Raw genomic sequence first — 15,535 nt, 5'->3', positions numbered from 1 at the left:
TCGAGTGTCATAAGTAGCATCAACCAATGTAGGCTTGTACTTAGAGAGATCAACAAGAGAGTCGACTATAATTCTAGAAATAATCAAGACAAAAGGTAAGCTTTTAGTGGAGTTATAGTCTTCAATGCTTTCAACCATATACCGCGAATTCACAATGCCCAATTAATAGGAAGCTTCTTAAAAAGACAATAAACAATGAAAATATCTCTATTGGAGATATTACTGAGTGTGACCTTTCGTGGAACAAGGGTGGTAGACATACTATGGGGGAGAATGCGATTCTCAAACCCAAGAGATAGGTGGTCAAATAGAGAGATATCAGACCCAATTTAAGCAATAAAAACCTTATCATTTTCCAAAGAAACTTCAAATTGATCAGGCAAGAAATTTCCATGAATGAATGGAATACTACCAGTAAATTCAGATCCAAAAACTTCCTTAAACAGAGTGCCACTAAGAATGATTTTTTCATGCCCCGAGCTACCCCAGAGACGCGGACACGCAACCTAGGACCACAAATGATCCCAAGCTAACCCTGCTGGCATGATCATGTGCATACTAAAGAATAATAAGCTAATGTGGAAGCTAAATAATAATTTAATCTGAAAAGATGGGGAATACCCATATTCTATAACTGATCCACCATTTTTCATTCACATGAGCATGAACCCGATTGTTCTGGTTAGTCATACTTTGAACCAACATCTGTATGACATTTCTGCACTCACCATTGGAGACTACCTGATCTAGGATTGGAGGAGTTGCGTTTGCATTCGTGGCGTTCGCATTCCTAGTATTAGCTCTACGAAGAGGCATGATCTAAAAACGTAGAACGTCAATTTAGAATGGAATAAGATCATACCTCACGCACGATAATTCAATTTTTTCCTAAAACACTTCATAGCCTCCCTCTCATTAGATGTGGTGCACTTCATACCCATGAAAAGGACTCTACTTATTGCGGCTTTTAATACATGCTAGGACACTTACACCTAGTGCTCTAATACAAAGTTTTGTCACGCACCGCGCAACCCTCGAGATGTGGACACGAAACATAGGACCACAAGTGATCCCAAGCTAACCCTGCAGGCATGATCATGAGCATACTATAGAATAATAAACTGATGCGGAAGCTAAATCATGATTTAATCTGAAAAGATGGGGAATACAAATATTATATAACTAAGGTTTTTGAAAACAATAAGTTCAATACAAAAGAAATATTAATTCAATACTAAGCTGAATCTAACTATGTCTGAAATAAGCCCTCTTAATGACTAGAAATACTGAGACAAGCCCCAGCTAAATCTAGCAAAAACTGAAACTAAATGACTAAAGACTTAAAGGAAACTCATGACTATTGTCCTCGAAGAATGAGGACTCACTACTGAATCTGCTGAACTGGAGATCGGAAATCGATCAATGCATGATCTGGATACTGAGAATCTGAACCTATATCACAAGAAGATGTAGCGCACGTATGCATCAGTACTTGAAAGGTACTGAGCATGTAGGATAGAGTAAAGCTGAAAGAAAACATAACTGAACAAACATAAAAGCAAGTATAATAATCTGACATGATAAATTTAATTCTGAGCTAACTGAATTGCAATGACCAATTGATAACATGTTGAAACTGAATACTGAATATACTGATAAATGGTCAATGCAGAGAGTCAGACTGATCTGTTGGAGCTACTAATAACCGATAATAAAACAACATGAGCTAAATGTGGAGTCCGATGTATACGCCTTATCGAGAGTACCCAATATACCTTGCCAAAGGTATAAAGATATGCTGACGTGATCACTAAACTGATTGCCCTCAGAGGGGACTTACAACCTACTAGGCTAGTAGTTCTGGGACTAATTGGGTACGCTGAACCCTAGTCCAACTCGGTATTATGGTACTCCCAATGAATTCTGTACATATACTGATTATGTCTGAGTTTCTGTAAATACTGGGTAGCTCAAAACTGAACATGCAAACTAAGAATGCAACAATTAATCTGGTAATTATGCATTTATAACTGAGGCATGTATATCTGAATGGTCTAAAATATCTGACCTAGCATGTGTAATTCAAGAACTAAAGAAATAAAAAGCTAGGGTTCTGAAATTCATGCGATAATATGAGGAATAACATGATAATCTGATTTGGAATATATATTTAATAAATTTAGGAAGTTCTATCAAAGTTCTAGAAACCTTGACTGAAAACTAGGGACCCAATTGGTGAAATGAACCCACTAGCGAAATCCTACACACCTTGTGATGAAATCCACAAAAAAATACTTAGATTTCGAGGCTGGAACTGCTGGAGCTTGTTGCATTCTTGAACTAGGGTTCTTGAGCTTTTTCTCCTTTCTTGTTTCTAATTTCCTAACTTTTGATTTAATTATTTGACTTATATATGTTTTAATTATGTTTCTAGGCATGAACTTACTAAAATCTGTTTATTTAGGGTCAAAATGATGCAACTTAAGGTTTAAGTTAAGTGAGAAAAGACCGAAAGACCCCTGGATAAGTTGTTGTCGGACCAAACGACGGCCAGGACTGACGGTTCGTAGTCTGACCTACGGAATGTCGGTCCATCCGTCGATCAAGACTTAGCCAATTTTTCCAGGCATAGTTTTTGTGAGTCTCTGATCCCATCGACGGTTGTTCAAGACGGACCATCGTCTGTCCTACGGACCGTAAGTCCGTCCGTCGTCCAAGACTTAACCAACTTTTCTGGGCTGAAGTTTTTGGGAGTCTTTGATCCCATCGACGGTTGTACAGGACGAACCGTCGTCTTCCCTATGAACCATCGCTGCTATCGTTGGTTGCACCTGCAGATTTTTCTGAAAAACTAAATTTTGGTTTATTTTAGCTACGGGGTGTTATAGATATGGTGACCCAAAACTAGGGTTTCCCACTCACCACTATCAGCAGATAACCAAAGATTTGCATAAAAAAGATGAAGAAGTTCTTCATAAAATTCATTCCACACAAACACAAGATCATAGATAGCTTCTAAGCATGGAAAAAATACTTACAGCGCAGTGAGATGCCTCATGTTTTTCCAGATTAATCACTCGACCAAACACAAGGTGTCATTTTTAGAACGAGGAAACTCGGATCCTGTGCTCGTATCCCCAAAAAATCAAAGAGTCTTCCTCAGTGAATATGTTTGGGAATTTAGCGCGGACCTTCTTGTTGGCCTTCTTCTTTGATGAAGATTATTGTTTCTTGGAGGAAGAAGAATGGACCATTGATCCTGACTCAAAAAAAGTTCAACAAGATATATTCCACTTCAAGAGAAACAAAGGGAGAGATGGGTGCTTTTTGCAAAGAAGCCATGGAGTGAGTGCGGGTCATATTGAAGAAAGGATAGGTGAAGAGAAGAAGAGAGAAATAAAAAGAAGGGGAGAATAAGAGGAGAAGGCGGTAAAGATATTGATGGGACGTGAAGAAGACAAAGGTTTTATAAAGAAGAGGGATGATCATAATAACGCTACAAAAAACAAAAGGAGAGTTAATAAAACATGATTATGGAAGGCTGGTAACATTAGTTAGCAGGCACCATTATACCAAGATCTTCTCGAAGGAAACATCTTTCCTCAAGTAGAGGTTTTGTAAAATATGAGCTAGTTGATTTTCAAAATCAACAAATTCAAGCACGAAATCACCATTTGCAACATGATCACGAATAAAATGGTGTTTTATGTCTATATGCTTAGCCAAATGTATCATGATCGTAGCAAGAACATAGACACAATGTATCAATAATTATCCGAGAAGATATTACCAAGAAAGAGGTAGAACTCAAGTATTTGAAATCTCATGATCAAGTTGAGGATATCTTAGCAAAATCTCTCAATTTGAAGATTTTCAGAGATCAAGATCAAACCTTGGAGAAGAAAAATCAAAATTAAGGGAGAGGTTTGTGGGATTAAAATCTCTGCAACAACTAATTTGACAGTCACACTTGTTGAAATTACTAGTCAAAAATATAAAATTGGACTCACACTTGTGGATGTTGGTAGTCAAAATTTGGTAGAGTTTTGATAGAGTTTAGCAGCCAAACTTTGTGGAAATTGCCTACCATATTTATGTCCCTAATTATGTAATCAAGAGGTTCAAAACTCTATAAATAGAGTTGTAATTGAATACTCGAAGCCATAAAAATAGAGAAGCAATAGAGAGTAATCCACATGTTATTTTTTAGTTTATGAGAAAAAAGTGTGGAGTAATATTATTGTGAGTTGTAAAAAATAGAAGAGTGTTGTTTCTTATAAAAGAGTAGTAGTCTTTTGACACTATCAAATTTTCATCAATATTATTTTATTACTTATTTTGATATCACATTTACCCTATTTTTTTTTTTTTGTGAATCTTGTTCTTTCGAATCTCAAATATATATCCTTTCTAAAAGGAATGAGGTGGTATAGCCATAAACCTTTTTTCATTTGGCAAGGCGGTGGAAACATTATCTTTTCTATTTGTATAATTGATATATATGAATATTACAATTATCACTATCCCACCCAACCAAGAGAAAACAATAATTGGATTGCGGATCAGATATAGACGACATAGTTAATAAAAATATACATATTCCCTTTATCTTCTGTTTTCTTGTTTCATCGAAGTTTATGAATAAGAAACTAACATATATAGTTGCTACAGTCATAAGCCTATGGTGTAGGTAGGAACCTTACCAAGATTTGGCTGGTGAACTTAGTCTTTAGCAATTTATATAGAGGCATAATACATGAATAAATCATTTAATTTTCGTTTTATACATTTATGCTCTTTAATTTTGAGTATGCACAATTAGATATTCAAATTTGTATAAGATTGAACAAAAAAGACACGTGTATTACGTGGCATCCCACATGGTAATTTGAGTCCTTAATGATGTCTTATGTGTATTAGGTCACACATGATTCATGTGTGTACTTGTTCAACTTTATACAAATTTAAGTGTAGAATTGTGCAACTTAATGTTTAAAGATATTAACGTAAAATGAAGCTAAACTAAAGATGTATTACGCCTTATATAGATGACTTTTGGTATTTTTAAATCGTACTACTAAGTAATAAAAAGTCAGTACAATAATATATGCATAGGTAGAATAGATACTCTAATTTGTTCATCTTACATTGAAAAGATTTAAAAGGAGAGAACAGATGAAATTTAAAAAAAGACTAAATTACCTACTTATTCTCAATTATATACCATCTCGAAAATACAAGACGTGTGATATTCTTTATAATAAATTGCCTAACATATGTATAGGCGAACTAACATGTATTTTTAATATGATTTTAAAAGACTTGACAAAAATTATATTTACCGTCACAATTTATATATTATTTTTTGCTTTTTGAGAGTCAAAAACTCTAATTTAATCTTAAGTTTGAGTATCAAATCTTTAAATTTTTTGACATAAGTTTATATATTTGGAACCTATGTACAAAATGATATAAGCCATAATGATTGTCAAATTAAAATATTTAAAAGATATATGAAAAGATTATGATCAAATATAAATTTGTTTGAATCTCAAAATTGAAAAGGTAAAACAAAACTGAGACTACGAAAATAAGTATGAAATTAAGTGATAATTAATTAACTAAATTTCGTCGATAGAGGATTTTTTTCAATTAATTAACAATAATAATATAATTATTTTTATATTACATCTAGTGATAATAATATGTATGAAATTTTATAAGAAGCACTTACAAATGCCACTAAAAGCCTTAGCTAATTTGCATGCAATATTATTTTCTCAATTGCTGTTATATTTTTTCAATAATAAATATTACCGTTAAGATAAAAATCTATCTACAGTATAATTGCCACGAAATATATATCTTTTTTTTAAAATTGAAAATTAAAATACATTATTTGTTGTCAATGTTCATCTAATAGTAAGTATATAAGTTGTTTTAATTTCCTTTATTTAATAGTTTTTTACGTCCTTCACAAGTTTGACTTGCTTGATAATATTAAGTTTTTAATCTTGAGCTTGAGGCGGAGAATAATTAATTGTTGAGTTATTAGTCTGTTGAGATATACACTATTAACCATGTGCTAAGAAATAATATTTATTAGAGAATAAATATCTGCTCAATTTCAATAGATCATATATTCGTTTATGGTGTCTATTTACTTGTATAGTAGATGATTTTGTGTGTAGTGTTTTAGCTTATACATAGAAGATTAAATCATCGGTTCTTATAAGTATAAAGCTTTTGGTTCACAATCTAGGATGGAAATTGGACATGCCATTGAACACGATTGTAGCATAAGATTATAATTAATTATTCAGACATCATTACTTGAGGAAGTTGGTTAGCAATACAATTCTACAAGATGCCTATTAGAAGTGACGTTGTGTGTATTTATACTACATTAATGTCCTTATAGAACTAGTATTGTTAATGTTCCTATATAAGATGCACTAGTACTGTAGCCGTAGAAAATTAACAGAAGCAAAAACTACATCTTCTTTATATATAGTTTATATATTCTAACAGTAATTTATCTTGATTATGGGAATGGTATAGTTTCAACTTCTAGTACTAGTACATTTTGTATGTACTGAACGGGACCGACTAGAGATAGTTGTTTTGGACTATCTGACAAAAACATATTCTCTAAACTATTAAATGTACTTATATTCTTAATCCTGATATAACTATTTTGATGTGTATATATTAATTATCATTTTGATTTATTAAAAGGTTAGATTCTGAGATATGTCAATATGCCTGGTAAGTTGGATGATAATAATATATATTTGTGAAATAATAAGTTAGTCCATGTCTCGTAATAGAGATTGATTGATATGACTTTTTGAGAAACTTATAAGTTTTCATCGTGTCAAATCTTACAAGTGGATTTATGATTCCAACATATGAAATAAGTTAAGTAGTGCTCTAAAGGAAATAAATCATTAAGTTAAATTCGTCAGTAATTTAATTTATTGATTAGCATCTGAAATTTTAACACGGGGAATTACATAAATATTTAACGGGGAATTAGTAATAAAGGAGTTCAATTACGAATTTCTAGTGGAATGATTTATAATTTACTATGGTGAGAATAATTCAAATTAACTATTTGGATTTATTTCCATAATAGGAAGCCTCGGTAATTAATTGTGTAGTCCTTATAGTGCTCATATTTAACTCGAACTCAGAATCCTATTTCTATGCAAAAAAAAAAAGAGAATAATATGGGTCTTTCTAGTATTCTAGAAAAACTAGATTTTCTAGTCCTTTTTGGATTAGAAAGACATCTCTACATATAAATAGGGATTCTCCAAACCTAGCAAATAGAGGAATTAGTTTTCTATTCAATACTTGCCCACCCAACTATTAAGAGAGTTCGGATGTGACTTGGGATCACTGTAGAGGACCACACCTATCTTGTAGATTCGCTTGAAAGTCTTTTTATCTTAAGGATTCGATTTAAGGTATCTGATCACGATTCAAGAGGCAATTCTTGAATTAAATTTCGTTACGTCTATGTGTTCTAGCATGATATTTGTTTTAGCATAAACGGTATTGGTTATATATTATTCATGTAAGTAGTAAAGATCTTGATATGCTTCCTCTGTGCATATATGTTTTCCAACAATTAGCATCAAGAGCCTTGCTTACATCTAAATAAGATCTCCTAGAATTTTAAGAAAACATGCACATTTGTATACTCTGAAACTGATGTTTGGTAAACTAGCACATTTAAGTCAAAATTTTCTGAAAAAAGATACCACAATACCATTTCTAAAGTTCCGATGAGATATCGAATAATTCGTTTCACTGCTGTGAGATGTGATTCCTTTGGAGTGGATTGAAAACATGCACATTTGTAGACACTGAACCTGATGGCTGGTAAACTAGCAGTTAGGTATAGTAGAGAACCAATTATTCCACGGTAAATTTTTTGTCAACTACTTTTCCTGTTGAAATAGATTCCAGACACGTAGAGGGACTCATGGGAGTTCCAAAGGCTTTACCTTTTCCAATCCAATTTTTTTTATCAACTCTTTTGTATACTTACGTTGGTTTATAAAAATTCCTTTCTCTGATTTCTTGATTTGAAGATTGTTAAAGAACTACAACTCGCCCATGAGACTCATTTCAAATTCAACTTTCATAATGTTAGCAAAACATTCACGGAGTGAAAGATTAGAGTATCAAAATATAATATGATCAACATAAATTTGAATAATAAGAATGCAGGAATCAATTTTTTTTTTTGTAAACAAGGTAGCATCAATTTTCCCTCATTGAAAATCATTTTTAATAAGAGAAGTGTTGAGTCTTTCATACCAAGCTTTTGGAGCTTGTTTAAGAACATAAAGAGCTTTTGATAGTTTAAAAACATAATCATGACAGGAGGGATTTTCAAAATCGGGAGTTTGTTTAACAAAAACTTCTTCTTTAATAACGTCATTTAAGAAAGCATTTTTAACATCCATTTTGAAAAGTTTGAAGTGATTGTAAAAAGCAAATGCTAGAATAAATGTGAATAGATTCCAAGCTTACCATACGGGCAAATGTTTCATCGTAGTTGACTCGTTCTTGCTGTGAGCAACCTTGAGTTACTAACCTGACTTGATTTTGGATGACCTTACCTTTTTCATCCATTTTGTTTCTAAATACCCACTTGGTTCCTATCACGGAACAGTTGTTAGGTCGTTCAATAAGAGTTCTACTTGATTCTTTTCAAATTGACCAAGTTCATCTTTCATTACTTGTATCCATGACTCATCTTCCATTGCCTCGCTAAATTGTTTTGGTTCTATTTGTGATATGAGAGCCAATGAATCTTGTTATTTTGAGAGAGGATTTTGTCAGCATTTTTTCATTTGGTTTTCCTAAATGAAGTTTTCAAGATATCTATCATTGTGTCTCCATTCCCTGGAATATTGAGATTGTCAGCTGGAGTAGTTGACTCCACTTCTGCAGTAGTTGGGTCTTCAAAGAGATTTTCAGTATACATTTTTTGAACATCTTCTGCTGGTTTGGATGAGTCAACTTCATCCTCACTTATTTCACTTTCCTACATTATTTTATTAGTATCATCAAATACCACATGAAAAAATTCTTCAATGCTTAAATGTCTTTTAGTAAAGACTCGAATAGGCCCTACTAATGGGTGCATAGCCTAGAAAAATACTTCCTCACTTCTTGGTTCAATACCGTTATTGTGGACAAAGCATTTGCATCCGAAATGATGAAAATAGCTGATGTTAGATTTCTTTACTCTCGAGAGTTCATAAAGAGTTTTCTTTAGAATGGGCCTGATAAGACACCTGTTAAGAATGAGACAAGACATACTTTCTACTTCTACCCAAAAATTATCTGGAATGCTTCAATCTAGTAACATAGTTCTTTGAGTAATTACAATTTGAGAATTTATAGGATCTTACGTCACTTGCTTCCCCTAGTGTCATGAACATAAATTTACTATTTCATCATAATCATTGTCGGTTGTTTCTCCTTGTCCCCATGCTTTCGGACTTTTTGGATCTTCATTTCTTCTATTGTTTCTTCTCCTTGTTTTGACAATTCTGTTTGATGTGTCATGGTTCTTCAAAGCAGTAACAACGATTGTCATTTCTCTTGAAATTCTTTTTCTTGAAATCCTGTTGAGGTCTGTTTCTCTTTTGTCCAAGCATTTGCCTTACTTCACGATTGATGAGTGTCATTCCTTCATCTTGATTTTCATCGACTTCCTCCCTTATGTCAACTTTCTCAGATGTGAATGCCATGTTTTCCTTTTGTTGTCCTTATTGTAACGATGAATATGATTTTGTTCATAATACATTAAGTAGCCTCGAAGCTCATCGTATGTCATATTTTCTAGATTCCCATCTTTAAGAATGGCATCGTTAGTTTTCCAAAGCCTTAGGAAGACTTCTAACTAGTTTCCTGGCTTGTACTAGATTTGAATACACTATTCCTTGAGTTTTGAGTTTGTAGAAAATTTTACTAAATCTTGAAAATATCTATTCAATGTATTACTCTTTGGCCATTTTGAATAACTCGTACTCATTTACAAGTAAACTAATCTGAGCTTCCTTTAGTTTGGTGGTTCCTTCATACATCACTTCTAGTTTATCCCACATTTCTTTCGCAGTTTCACATCTTAATATTTTATCATATTCTGCTCCACTCACTGCACAATATACCAAACTTATAGATATAACATTAGTTTGGATTACTTTTATTGTTCTTTGGTGATGTAAAATGATCAGGATCAAATAGCTTATCCTTTTAAAATATTCTAGGAATAGGATTTGGGAACTTCTTGATTACGATCCATGCTTGATGATCAGTTGAAGAGATATAGATTCTAAATCTATTTTTCCAATGAGAGAAATGTTGTCCATTGAAGTATGATGGTCGGAGTGAAGATTGTTCATCTTGAATTAAGGCTCCAAGGATTTGATAGTGTGCCATTTTGGACCTTTTCTCACGTGTGGTTAAATACTCATATGGTGAAACCTGCTCTAATACCAATTCATTATCATGAGGCGGGGGGTGGGGGTGAATTAAAAGTTCTTCCAGTCGACTTCTTGTGAGGAAGGGTCGACTCACCTGCAAGTTAGTGCAACAGAATAAAATGAATTAATATGTTGAAAGTAAATGAATATATAAAGTTTTATACTTGATCAGATCACCGATGGTGTGCCTAGTCAAGTTCCCTTGGGTTTCAAGGATTTCCTTAAAAGCTCGAGTAAACTTGGTTGTACAAAATTTGTAGTCTTCGAATCCTGTCTGATAATCAAAGAGCAACTCCTATTTTTGACACTACTTCTACTTGTATAACCTACCCTCATAATCTTTCCTTCTCTTTTTCTTTTACAATGGTTCATTCTCTTGTACAAAACTTTATCAAAGATGAAAGAAGATTACAAATAAGTACAACTGAAGTTGCGTACTTCACACTCAAGACTAAGACAAGTTTAGATAGATATGAATGGTGCTACTCTGTTTCAAAATCCCAAGGGACTTGTAAATTAAGGATCCTTAGATTGATTCCTTGATTTATTTGAATTGATTTGCTGAATCATGTCCATATCAGATATGCTCATGATTAAATCAATTCCTTCCTTTGTTAGATGATCTCCTAGTATATTGGTTGATCTTTAATATCTTCCTTGAATCTTAGATAATCTTTAATTCTTCTAACTTGGCTGAATGATTTACCTATAACTTTTTTCCTTCCTTAGCCGTTTGTTCTGCGTGTTTTAAGATCTCTTCCCGTTTAGCTTTGCCTAGCAAATCTTGACTAGGATTCTGGTTGGTCTTTGATCTTTAACTTGTGTTTTTTTCGAAATGTTTTCATGACTGCTAGGCTGCACATTAGTGCTTGTTAATTCCTGTGAGTTGTCTTTATTCAGAATATAACAAGTTAACATGCACTACTACAAACTTTGTTTAGTGATTTATGGGGTCCATTACACTTTTTATTATTTGATAAAAAGTTGTATTTCTGCATTCTTGTTGATCATTACACACAATATACTTTGTTTTATACATTAAAAACAAAGTGAAGTCACTTCAATTTTTGCACAATTTCATCATTCAATGGAAAAATATTTTAAACAAAAAATTATCTCACTTTATAATGATAGAGGGGTGATGCACAGGTCTTAAACATTACCTACAATTCAACGACATTGAACATATAATATTCCCACCTTAAACACCCCAACGAGTTTCAATCTCTGAACAAAGACATCATCACATTGTTGAAATATCTCGAGCTCTTCTCAATGAAGCCACAATACCATCTTAACTATGGTCCTTTGCCTATCACCACGGTTTCTATCTCATAAATAGACTGGCTATACTTGGACTGAATAAATATTCTCCTCATAAAACATTATTTGGCGAACCTCCAAAATACTCTTCGCTAAAATTTTTTGATTGTCTTTGTTATCTATGGCTTAAACTGTATACACCAAACAAATTTTAGCCTAGATCTACACGGTGTGTCAGCATAAGAGTCTCTATTGTTCATCATGCACACCTCTGTTTTGATCCAGCGCACTCAAAAATATTCGTTAGTTCTGATGTTCAATTTTGTGAAGATAATTTTCCTTTTACTTAAATATTCTCATAATTGAAAAATAAGTTTTCCACGTTAAAATAGGAAATCATAGAGTTCCAAGTCTATAAGGATACTCTAGAAGTCCAATACAACTTGGACTCCAATATCGTTCCAACTCTTCCACTTCATATTCCTATCCCCCTAACAGTTCACTTTAATTCAAACACTCCAGACTGCATAGTGAAGGGCAACTACCAGCAGTCTCCACTTCATCAGTTATAATTCATATCACTTCTCAACCTCATTCACTATTTAATGATTCCGCCCACAACACCTCTCCCCTATAACCCGATCCCACTCTTCCCCCATAAATATTGAACCAACAACCACCGAATCCTCCAGAAAATAAGTCATCTCTCGCTACCCCTCCCCTACCGGTGTGGTCACAAGTTCAAAAATAATATATTCACACCAAAGAAACACTTAAGCTTCTTGGCTCATGTTTCTCCACTCCAAATACCTCTAAGAAACTCATTAAGAACATTGAATGGAAGAATGTCATGGATATTACATACAAAGCCTTAATGAGAAACCAAACTTGGGAGCTAGTATCTAGGGACTCCATAAACAAATTTGTTGATTGTAAGTGGTTATTATACATTAAAAGAGAATCTGATGGTTATATTAAAAGGTACAAGCGTGATTAGTAGCAAAAGGTTTCACACAATGTCAAGGATTGGACTTTCATGAATCTTTAAGTCCGGTTGTCAAACCAACAACTATAGAATTGTTCTTTCCATTACAATTCAAAATAACTGGATAGTTCAACAGCTTGACATGAAAAATGTATTTTGCAAAGGTAAATTACAAGATCGAGTATTCATGGCTCAGCCGAAAGACTATGTCAACTATGATTTTCCAATCGTGTATGCCGTTCTAAAAATGACATTTATGGCCTAAAACAAGCTCCGTGTTCCTGGTATGAAGCTCTCAAATCTCACACGACTACAATTGGGTTTGTTAAGTGTGAATAAGATGCTTCCTTGTTTATTTTCACATCTGAAGCTTTCACGATGTACATTCTAGTGTGGTGATGATATTCTCATTACTTGGAATTACCCAACCTAGGTCGCACATGTAATTAACACTCTGACTTACAAGCTCTCTCCATAAAGAAAGTTGGTGAATTCAATTTTTTTGGGGATCGAAGTTAAACATGTTCCGAATGGGATTGTATTATAATAGTCCAGATACATACTTGAGATTTTTTTAGATGTGGATATGGTCGACTGTAAAGACATGACGACACCCATGTGCTCAAGTTCACCACCCAAAGCAGGCGATGGTTCACCTCTTGCTGATACAACCTTGTATCAACACACTCTTGGTAAGTTACAATAATTATCATTCACGTGTCCTGATATTGTATTTGTAGTTAATAAACTATCACAATTTTTGCAATCCCTAATTCTGGAGCACTATAAAGAATTAAACAAGGTTCTTTAATATCTCAAGGCATCTTCAACATCGTCTCTGCAAATCTCTCGCCACTCTGATAACAATCTATATATGTATGCCGATGTTAATTGGGCTGGTGATAGTTGTGCAAGAATCTCTATATCTGGTTACATACTCATCTTTGGACCAAATCCTATCTTTTGGTCCTCTAGGAAGCAACAATCAGTTGCTCGATCAACTATTAAAGAATAATACTAATCGGTAGCCAATGCGCTCTCCGAAATTACTTGGGTCCACAACCTATTGAATGAGTAACAATATCAAGTCTCGCAAACACCAAGCATTTTTGAAGATAACATTGGGTTTTCATATCTTAGCAAAAACCCAGTCTTCCACATTAAGATGAAGCACATTGTAGTAGACTTTCATTACCTCCGCAACAGTGTGAATTCATGTAGAGTGATAGTGAAATATCTTGCTGCAATGGATCAAATTGCAGACTCTCTCACAAAGTTGCTGCTCGCCGCCTTCCTTCAATGTTTATCCAAGTTAGCCATTGTTGCACCACACATAACTTGAGGGGGTGTGATGAGATACTCAGTTGTCTGTTATCAATTCTTATCAAGTTGTTAGAGTAGATATCATTTGATTCAATCTTTTTCAAAAGATTAGATTAGGTTTTTAAAGTAGTTTCTTAGATTTACTCAAGTTAGTTACATATTAAGTTGTTATAGTAGTCACTTAGAATTAGTCAAGTTAGTTACATCTTACTTGTATTTAAGTTGATGTTAAGATCAAATAAGATCATTCAAGTTTGCTTTGATTGTCAATCTATTTATGGCCAAACCTTAGAGTCGCCCCTAATCAAGCAACTGGAGTATCAAACAAGGCAGTTTCTGTGCCTTCATAAATCAGAGAAAGAATGGTAATTTTCTTAGTGATACTACTCAAAACTTAAGAATGGATGGCTAGTGTGTGGATGTCATCACTAGAAATGGAATTTGGTAGTCAAAATTTTGTAGAGTTTGACAATCCAACTTCATGAAAATTGACTACCACATTTATTTCCCTAATGATATACAAATAAGAGATTAAAAACTCTATAAATAGAGGTGTAATTTAACACTAAAAGACAAAACAACATAGAGAAGCATTAGAGGGTAATCCACAACCTATTTCTTAGTTTGTGAGGAAATAGTGTGGAGTAATTATTGTGAGTTGTAAGAAATAAAAGACTGTTGTTTCTTATAAATAAAGATTCTTATGATACTTTGAAGTTTTCATCAATATTATTGTATTACTTATTTGGGTATCACATTTACTCCATTTTAATAGTTGGTGTCGTTGTTTTAGTTTGGACATTATCATAGGTGTGATTATCATTTTGTCCAACAATGTGGTATCAAATATATGACAAATAATAGTTTGTTGTCCTTTCAGTACCCCGTCTCACAAGAGAAAATTATGAAAAATGGTGTCTACGAATGAAAGTCATTCTTGTCTCTCAAGATGTTTAGGATATTGTATACAACCCGTTATGAGGAAAATTTGCCCTCAAATGAAAAAGTTCCTATCAAATACAAGAAATAAATATCAATCGACCCTCACTGTTATTCATAAACGTCTGGATTATTACATGTTTGAGAAGGTGGCTGATGCAACCACCTCAAAAGAAGCTTGGAAGATTTTACAAAATTCTCTCCAAGGTGTTGATAAAGTAAAGAAGATAAAACTTCAAACATTAAGGGCTGATTTTGAAGTTCTAAAAATGAAAGAATCTAAATGCATTTCAGAGTTCTGTTCAAGATCAATGGTTGTTGTAAATTAACTATGAAGGTAAGGGGAGGAATTAAATGACATGCGTGCGGTAGAAAAAAATAGTTTGTTCTTTAACACCTAAATTTGATTATGTGATGTGTGCTATTGAAAAGTATAAATAATTAGACTCTATGATGTTAGAACAATTGGAATATTCTTTACTATAGCTCACGAAGAGAAAATGAAATGGAGAAA

The sequence above is a fragment of the Solanum lycopersicum genome, chromosome 1, assembly GCF_036512215.1.
Source record: "Solanum lycopersicum chromosome 1, SLM_r2.1".
In the NCBI taxonomy this organism is placed as follows: Eukaryota; Viridiplantae; Streptophyta; class Magnoliopsida; order Solanales; family Solanaceae; genus Solanum; species Solanum lycopersicum.
The sequence above is the reverse complement of the archived record's forward strand: the minus strand, read 5'-3'. Positions refer to the sequence as shown.